Here is a 10,439-nt window from a genome sequence, read left to right as displayed (position 1 = left end):
AGTACGCGCTATCAGATTTATCCGTAAATGTGGCTGTTAATGGTTTCAAATTATGGCTGAGATAACCTAACAGGCAATTAACATTGTTTGCAAAGTAATTATCACGCTTCGTTCAGGATCAGTTTGCTTTGATGCAGACACCGACGTATTTGTTCAACATAATGCATTGTACTGTAATGTATATATGCTCATTCCGAGGACCACAACATATATGCGACGTACGTGTGAGTTTACGTTCATTAGAAGTTTGTTTTCTTAGTCATCTATTGGGTCATCCCTGTGCAGAAGTAAGGTTTTTTGCGCCTAATAGTAACACCATTATTAGCATTATTGTCAGTTCATGAAACATGAACACGGCCACCGAAAATCGGGATATTAAGAAATTACAGTATAGAGAATGTAATTAAGAGACGTGGTCCAAAAACATTTCTTCCGGCTCTGTAAAGTACACACGAGTAAGCGGAGATGAATGACCGTTAACTGTAACCAATGATCATGGATTAGACAGCAAGCATTTTGTTTATTTTGGGAAGCTATAGCAAGTACGGATGGCTTTAGGTTGAGGAGTATGAGGTTACGAGATACTTATGTGAACTTCAAACAGAAGTTAAAAGCGAGGCCTTCAACTTCACTATGTTGGGCGAGCCCCACAAAGTATATACGTTATATCCGGCACGTGGCGAATGGCCCGAAATGCGGTAGAGTTTAAGCTTAAACGCGCTGCTTTGAATATGGTTGTCACTGACAAAGGGCATCTGTGTGTGTGTGTGTGTGTGTGTGTGTGTGTGTGTGTGTGTGTGTGTGTGTGTGTGTGTGTGTGTGTGTGTGTGTGTGTGTGTGTGTGTGTGTGTGTGTGTGTGTGTGTGTGTGTGTGTGTGTGTGTGTGTGTGTGTGTGTGTGTGTGTGTGTGTGTGTGTGTGTGTGTGTGTGTGTGTGTGTGTGTGTGTGTGTGTGTGTGTGTGTGTGTGTGTGTGTGTGTGTGTGTGTGTGTGTGTGTGTGTGTGTGTGTGTGTGTGTGTGTGTGTGTGTGTGTGTGTGTGTGTGTGTGTGTGTGTGTGTGTGTGTGTGTGTGTGTGTGTGTGTGTGTGTGTGTGTGTGTGTGTGTGTGTGTGTGTGTGTGTGTGTGTGTGTGTGTGTGTGTGTGTGTGTGTGTGTGTGTGTGTGTGTGTGTGTGTGTGTGTGTGTGTGTGTGTGTGTGTGTGTGTGTGTGTGTGTGTGTGTGTGTGTGTGTGTGTGTGTGTGTGTGTGTGTGTGTGTGTGTGTGTGTGTGTGTGTGTGTGTGTGTGTGTGTGTGTGTGTGTGTGTGTGTGTGTGTGTGTGTGTGTGTGTGTGTGTGTGTGTGTGTGTGTGTGTGTGTGTGTGTGTGTGTGTGTGTGTGTGTGTGTGTGTGTGTGTGTGTGTGTGTGTGTGTGTGTGTGTGTGTGTGTGTGTGTGTGTGTGTGTGTGTGTGTGTGTGTGTGTGTGTGTGTGTGTGTGTGTGTGTGTGTGTGTGTGTGTGTGTGTGTGCGTGTGCGTGCGTGCGTGCGTGTGTGTGTGTGTGTGTGTGTGTGTTTCGAGCGGCTGTGTGGTGGATTTTCTTTTAGCCTTTCGCAAAGAAACAACGAAGCAATAGAAACCAAAGGGGTATCTATGTAATGCTAAAGCATTTCTGCTAGAATAACTAAACATTGCGTGTATACACGTTTGAGAAACTGTTCTGTTGTTCTATCGTAACTGGGGGAAAAAGAATCAGGCAGTAAATCGTTTGGGTTAATATACCATCAACGTCAATAATGAGTTTTGGCATCTATATGTAGACGCTCAGGTATGACGACTGCAAATATCTGTGTGTTTTTTAATACTCAAGTTGCCTCACTACAACAATCATGGTCGTGAAAAATGCAATCTTCAACATTCAAGAGCATGTAAATTATCGTGAATATAAGATAAGAGAAAATCAACTTCCTTCAAAATCATTTCATCGTGACTTAGTACCAAAGTTGGGATATTCTGAATCTTAAAAGAAATATTTATTGCGAAGTTACATAGGATTCCGATGATTGTGATTATCACTCTAAAGGAGCAAATAACGTGTCTAAATTTCATCCGTTATGAACTAGTTTCTAATATGAATTTCAGGCATTCTATTACTTACTTGCTATTTGATGAAGCCCACACAACTGCCAAGTAATGTGAAAGCCATAGAAGAAGCTTCATTCTACCCACAAAAAGTGAAGGACAGTATCTACCGAAATGCCAACAATCGGGGAACATTTATGCTCGCTCGCGCCCGCCTGGTTTAAGAATCACAGACCGTTAACCTTAAGGATATAAATTTTTAGCATTCCACGTGCCTTTAAGAGAGTCCCGTTTCTTTGAACAGCATGGGGTAATTTTTTCTATTTCGTTAGTTTTAATGATGGTAAATACCGAAGCATTACCGTAACCACTTCATATCTCACAAATTTTAAGAAACAATCAGAAACCTCCAGTGCGATTCTAATCTTTTTCCTTTGTATTTTGTGAACTGTCTTCCATCAACTGAGCTACGGCAGCGACGGTCCAGTCAACTGATTTTAAAGTTATTTATGGGACTTGCAGGATACACTTGACTGCTCGCTAGCGTCACCATCCAAAGAGTAATTCCTAGAACATTATGTGTTAATATGAGTGCAGCGTGTGTCGTCACACGGTGAGGATGGCAGATGTGCAAGAATGCGCTGAAGCTGACTTTAGCACCAAGACCTTCAGAGTGGCAGTACTCTTTAAGCTATTGGGAAATTTATATTAGTTGCATGAGGGGCTCATTATGACCAGCATATTGTCACGTAGTGGTGACGAGGTCGACGACACAAATGAAGTGGGATCGATGATTGCCCTAAGGAAACTCTATATTTGGGCTGACTTGCGCCCGCAAAAGAACTAAGCAACTCGGCGGCGGCGATAGAAAAAAACGTGCTCGTCGGACAAAGAATGCCCGTCACACTCGGCAACGCTCAATTTAAAGGCTGCACAGAACAATCTAGATAACGTCGCAAGCAGCTACCAGCACGGGCTGGAACATTGTGGAAAGACACCCGAGTGGCCGGAACCTTCGAGACAGATCTGGGTGCATCTTGTGCTACAACAAAACTGATAAAGGTGTGACTCACGGCATCGAGCATTAACAAACAAAGATTACGGAACTGATACGTGGTCCAGAATCAGAGTGATAAGCCTGTATGCCGGCGGCTGTTAAAAAACAACAAATACTGTTTTGAAGGTTTCGCGGCATTACTCCCCCCTTAAAAAAACATCGCCTCGATGTTCCAAAACAAAGAAACTTAAACATAAACACTGCAAAGTTTAAACACCACAGATTATTTAACGCGCGTAGTATGGCTTCAGTCGTACAACATGCACAATTTCTGGGCGTGCGCGTCGCCGTTGTGATGCTGACGTTCCGTCGGGAATGACTTCATAGTCCAGTGGTCCGACGCGGCGAAGGATTTTGTATGGCCCCAGGTATCGACGCACAGCTTTCTTGTCGGCAGGCGGTGGGAATTGTGCGATTGCAGCTGTTTTCTCCGGGTTTGGGCGAATACCGTCCTTGCTAACGATGTGACCTAGGAACCGGAGTTCTTCTTAGGCGAAGTGACACTTCTCTGCTTTTAGCGTTAGTCCCGATGACTTGATGGCTTCCAGCACTGTCTGTAGTCGTTTTAGGTTTGCGCCCGCAAAAGAACTAAGCAACTCGGCGGCGGCGATAGAAACAAACGTGCTCGTCGGTCGTCGGACAAAGAATGCCCGTCACACTCGGCAACGCTCAATTTAAAGGCTGCACAGAACAATCTAGATAACGTCGCAAACAGCTACCAGCACGGGCTGGAACATTGTGGAAAGACACCCGAGTGGCCGGAACCTTCGAGACAGATCTGGGTGCATCTTGTGCTACAACAAAACTGATAAAGGTGTGACCCGCGGCATCGAGCATTAACAAACAAAGATTACGGAACTGATACGCGGTCCAGAATCAGAGTGATAATCCTGTATACCGGCGGCTGTTAAAAAACAACAAATACTGTTTTGAAGGTTTCGCGGCAATATGAGGCAGCCCCGTAGTCACACAAAAAAAAGCATAGTGGAATGTATTTCTAAGTTCATAGATACATTCCATTATGATTAGTTTAGTTCACTGTAGAATTTATTTTCTATTTACTTCGAAAGAAACAATTCACTATGATTAGCTCGGTTTCGTTAAAACGTTGGTGCTTTTGGGAGCTCGTTTGGGACCACACAGCCAACCAGTGAAATGTTTCACGTTACGCCAAACGCGTTACGTTATGCCAACGCCTTCAAAGCCTCGGTTTGGTCCCAATTTAAATAGTCTCGTCGTTATATTTTCAAAATACCAGCCTTTCTGAAATATGAAGTCCAGCTACGGCAAAAACTTTGTATAGCTCCGGAAGCCTTCTTGTTCAAAGCTTCATTGCACAAATATATTTCTGTCCGAAGAACTTCGAAAGTCGACAGTTAGAGAGAGAGAGAGAGAGAAAATATTTTAATGAGAAGAAAGCTGGAGCGGTCCGCCGGCGGTAAAGAGACCCTGGCCTGCTACTACACATTGGAGAAGGGGGGAGAGGAAGAAAAAGAGAGGTAGGATGTGAATGAAGGGTGATGATGTCATAGTGCAGTGAGGTTTCACTTGTGGTCTGTGTTATTTAAGAGATCATGCATACACCTAACGACACTCGTGAAACGCGCCGTGCCGGACATGGCTTGCACACATACCAATTGTCACTGAACAAGCACCGCCACAATTACAAAGCACTCTGCACTCTCACATGTCAGCACAAACGCAGAAATACGCACACGGTGCACTTCACCAGAAAATCTCAAGTACCACATATACGTGTGGTACTCGCGCTCTTGAGGAGACCATGCACACTCGTAGCATGCGCTGGACAAGCATAATATATGCATATATATATATATATATATATATATATATATATATATATATATATATATATATATATTTATATATCTGTCCACAGTTAGCAATTTCATTACCCCAAAGGCAAGTGTATATGAGCAGCAGAGAGTTTGGTGGAAGGAGTTTATTAGAACGCTTTCAAGGATTTGGTGGCCGCAACTGGGGAAGTACCGGGTTTACTTGAGGAATATAGAAGATGATTCTGACCTCCAAGGGCGTTAATGTGATGATTATGTCAATAAAGCAATAACCTGGGACGTGAGCTTGCGATTGCATTCATTGTTTTGTATTTCACACATGCAGATCATCGCAGTACTCCTAGAATCAATAAGGAGTTAGCAAACAGAAAAATCAGCAAATCTAAGTTGAGAGGCTCAGCGCGTGAGTCAGGGTGAGCTAATGGAGAGTCCCGCATGCTACCCAACTGCAAGTGCAGCTGCAACGCTGACTCGATGTCCATGCTCGCTGGCTGTACAAACCGAGTATGCACAGTACACAACGAGTACGCACCGGTCGTGTATAACTCCTTTAATCCTAACTATTTAAAATGATGAGGACAGTTAAGGAGTGCCCGCACTGTGGGGAAATGTCCTCGGACCTCTTCCACATGGTGTGGGCGTGCCCCTCCAACCCTGCCTTTGCACCTAACCCAAACCCCTCCCGGCAGGACTGGGAGGCGACCCTACTCACCTGCTCCGACCTGAAAGCACGAAAGGCGTTGGTCAAACGAGCAATGGCGTCATTGGAAGCCACTGGGGTGCCGTACGAGGCACTCCACCTAGTGTTTGTGAGGGGAAGGGCACTAAGCCGGACTCCAGAGCGACCTTACCGTAACCCTCTATTTTTTATAAATGTTCTCACCACTGCCGCCTAAACATGGCGCCCAACTTCTGCCATTTACGGCAGTGGAGGTATATCATATACGTCATGCACGTCATTTTGACGTTATCATATAATGTGTATTCATGACGTATTTCCCTCTGCACAACTTCAGCCAATCAGATTACAGGAAGCGCCCCTTGACAGCAAGCAGTACATTTCACCTCATTCGTAATACAAGCACAAGTGCTTTCCTCCCTACCATCTATACCTTCGTTTTCCCTCCGCAGTTAGGTCTGTTTGCTAGGACACCTGCAAAAAGGCATTTCGACAGCTCAGAATTTCGCGCCACAAATTTGAAAGTCTGAGAACCAACAAAAAAATTAATATGGCGCCGAACAAGCGGCCATGCGTGTCAAGAGTTGGACCTCGAGATAAAAAAAAAAATCAGGTTTTCTGGGCCGTGGCTCTCTGCAATGAAGCTGGTGTATGAATTTGGCGAATGATTTAAAAAACAGCTTGTCGCATGACAGCATTTTTGAAGGCCTATAACTATGGCGGCGTAAGTCGCAGTTGTATGGAAACAACATAGCTAGCTGTTTTCCGAGATCTACAACTTTATCTCTAAAGGCAATAATTCAAAAATAGCTCATTATTCTTCAATAATTATTAACTTTGGCGAAAGAAAAAATACCGCAGGTTTGGGAGAGATGCTAGAATATCTGATAGGGGAGCCATTCCAAAGTAAAAAGGATGGATGACAGAATAGCGTCCTGAGGAGTACCATGTGTGATGGCGAAATGACCGGAGACAGAATCGAGGAGACGGAACTTGGCCCTGTGGTTGCGGATAAAGGCAGTTAGGTAGCCGTACATCTTTGGACCTCTGCCGATAGAGGTATGGACGTTTAAAAGAGGATTGCGGACAAGGCTATCAAAGGCCTTACGCATATCAAGGGCCATCTATGGCTTTTATTGTTGTTCTTGTTGTTCATGGATTTTAACAAATTTATTGTTCAATTTCTGCCATATTTCTGGATTTGTTTCAAGCATCTTGTTATAGGAGGTCCCCCTGACAGCTTCGCTTTGGGACCTCCTTCTGTACCAAATAAGGCACACTAATTTCTGTGATACATTTCTGACTATAAAAAACCTGAAAACCTGAAACCTGAAAAGGGCGGAGGGTGAAATTCATGCGTGAGAAAAGGTGTGTACCTTTTCGGAAGATGATTTGTTGAGGGTGAAATAGATCTGTGGTTTCAAGTTAAGCCTCGAGCCGATTGAGCACCATCCGTTACATGGTATTTCCTGCATGATATTAGAGTAACTGGACGGCAATTTTGAAGCCCAGTTTTCTTTTTTTTTTTGTCTTGTCTTTCTTTTCTTTTTTTTTTTTTTTTTTTTTTTGCCTGGCTTTGGCAGTAGGGTTATAAGTGATTGTTTCTAAGATGCTGGGAGGGTGCTTTCTTCCCAATGTCAGTTTATAATGCTCAGAAAATGTTCTTTGTGCTTGTCGGAGAGGTTTCGGATGAGTGAGCATGTAATCTGGGCCTCGCCTGTGGCTTACTTCCGCTTTAACTGTTCTAGCGCCCAGTCGAGATACCAGTGGGTGAACGGCTCATCGAGTTACGCATGGGAAGCAACAGTGTACGGAGGATAAATATTAGGCAGGGGAGGAGGAATATAGGTATCGCGGCGTTCGGTCGTTAAGGTATACGCGCCTAGAGCTGGACAAAAGCTCTCAAGCAGGCCCAGAAACAAACCACGCAGGAATGTTTCACTTCAGCCCCCACATATATAATCCGGACCCTTACCTTGTCCGGAACCTGGTAGAGGCGGAAACGACTGTTGGCGCCCTTCGCACTCAGTCCAACAGTTCTCGCCTGCCCAGCGCGTCACCACTTCGACGCGACAGGTTAAAGAGCACTGTTTTGCACTTGCCACGAATCAATGGAACAAGATTTGTAACACTATCAATAGCGCGCTAAATGAAAAAGAGCCTGACACTTACTCAGAGAAATCCTCTGGCCTCAACCGGCTCATATTACTACTCTCGAAAAGCACTATTCGCTACTAGGCGCGGTCCATATAGCATTTCCAATCGCAGAGTTGTTCAAATACCCCTTATATATTGCTCTGTGTGATGTTTGACTTCAAAGAGAATACGGATAGGGATAACGATATGTTCGATGCTCCATTAGGCAGATCGCAAATTCGCGCAAGACAATTATCGGTGAATCACTAGCATTGGTTCTTCGCAAATTTGACAATGGCTATCACTTTAGCACTTTGGACGCTGCTTGAGCTTCCTTGCCGAAGGGTACCTTCCCCTTCAAAAATGAAACAGAAATCTCTAACCATTTTGGTATCAGAAATAGATACATCGAACACATCACAGAGTCGGTCGCATGATATTTAACGATTCTTTACTTCGAATACATATCATTGCGAGGACATCGATGAAATTGATTTGGAGAGTAAGATATGGAAACCTTAGTAAACATAAAATGCTTGGCTTGGTGCTGTAACTATCTCACCCTACCTACGAAAACAACTTCTACTTGAAATAAGGCTAGAGAAGGAAGAGAAATAGTTTAGACGTGATTGACAAAATACGTTTAGATTATTAAGGTACCGATAGTCCAGCATGCTAAGTTATAGATACAGCAAACATAGGCTCGGGTCGGCGGTTTATCACAACACCCCACGTCCACGAATTTTAGGTGCCTCTACAGTACCTGGGAAAGTGACCTTTAAGTGGTTCCCAAAGGCTCTTCGTCACTGTGCCATTTTTCCAAGACTCGGTCGTTCACATCAGATAGAGCTGTACGCGATTATGTACCCACAGCTTTATGTTCGTGCATAACGTTAAAATGTTGGCATATGCATCAGTGGGTGTAGTCATGTACCCAGGCATAAGCATCGAATGTAAGGTATATGTATGCATGCAGCACATACGACACAAAATAAATGTAGAGCTCAGACTACTTTGCAAAAGTGACCTGCAGGAAGACTATTGATCAAGAAAAACACCGATTGGAACAAAAACAAACTGAACCATAGTTCACTGGTATATTTGCACCGAACACTTTGGGCTTCTTTCCGTGGCTCTTGTGCCCTATCCAACGAGTTACTGCCCAGGCGCCAAATCATCGTTGTAAAATGAGGATATAAAGATTGGTTTCCAGAACAAAACATGTGTTTTACTGTAGGCAAACAAAATCAAGCATTCTACTTTCCATGGTTCACTACATCATTTATTTATTTATTTATTTATTTATTTATTTATTTATTTATTTATTTATTTATTTATTTATTTATTTATTTATTTATTTATTTATTTATTTATTTATTTATTTATTTATTTATTTATTTATTTATTTATTTATTTATTTATTTATTTATTTATTTATTTATTGCGCTGAGTTTGCCTCACGGCATAAAAGGTGGTGGTAGAGTCACAGGAATGTGTGGAGTGCAGCCATGTGCAAGAAGTTACACAAACTGCGTGCATAAATGTTGTTTGTTGTCCATAAGTGGAAATGAGAGTCATTACTCGGTGAAAGTCCAGCTTTTTGTAAAATGATGTTTCGTATATGCGAAGTTCCTGGGCATGTCCATATTAGATGCCGGACAGTGGTGTCGCAAGCGGGTTCTTCGCAGTGTGGGCATTTGTCGGGAACTGGAATAGTAGTACTTTGCCACTGGTGTCGAACGGCGGGCGTAAGGGCCACTCCGACTCTCAGCCGTCTCGGAGATACCTCCTCCACCCTTGTTAGATTGGGGGGAAGGGGGTACGTACACGGGGGAATTAGAGCACGTGTACGCAGCCTGAGGGATGCTGATGATGTCAAATGGGTCAGGAGTGGATCCGGTGGCAAGGAATCCTGAATAGGTTGCGACACATCTGCTGCATGAGGAAGCACGTCTGCTGTTATGGTATTCAAATTTTTGTTGTCTTGAACCAAGTTAATGATTATAGTCACTGGGTAACGGTGACAAGCAGCATGTATAGTCTGTGCGACCCTAAGAGTGCCATGGACTTTCTTTAAATGTTTTATGGCTTCTTTAGAGTGAGTCGTTATGTGTACTTGTTTAAACGTAGGGTCGGCATGTAACGCTTCTATGGCGTTGAAGATAGCTTGCAGTTCGAAGGCAAGAGTTGATTTGGCGTCGGTAAGGTAACTTCGATTGATGTTCAGGTGAGGGTGGGTTGAGCTTATAAAAGCAACTGAACCACCTGTTAGGGTTACGGCTGCATCTGTGTAAATACCACAGTCAACATGTGTTGCGCAAGACGTTATTGGGAATGATGATGAGAGCTGCGCCTTCTTGGTGAGTAGAGGCTTATTAGAAGTAAGGTGGTAGTAGTCCCATGGAGGTGGCTGGTTCTCTAATTCAAGACGAAGGGAAGCTTTTCTTGCTCTGTTTGTCTGTCTTTGGGCAGTTAATTTTGCCAACGTGTTAAGGTGGGCGTACTCCTGGAGTAGACGGATCACGTGTGTCTACTGTGGGGCCTGCAATTTTCTTCCAATGAAGGCATCACTTTCAAGAGAAACAGGATCCAGGGTAGACATCACTAATTGTTCCTAACCGTTCATAGACAATTAGCTGTACTTGCTGCGTATAAAATGGATTGCACCCTTTTATGCCGCAGAAAGTTCGTT

The sequence above is a fragment of the Amblyomma maculatum genome, chromosome 9 (assembly GCF_055883805.1).
Source record: "Amblyomma maculatum isolate TAMU_Amacu chromosome 9, ASM5588380v1, whole genome shotgun sequence".
Taxonomy (NCBI): domain Eukaryota; kingdom Metazoa; phylum Arthropoda; class Arachnida; order Ixodida; family Ixodidae; genus Amblyomma; species Amblyomma maculatum.
Note: the sequence above shows the minus strand (reverse complement) of the source record.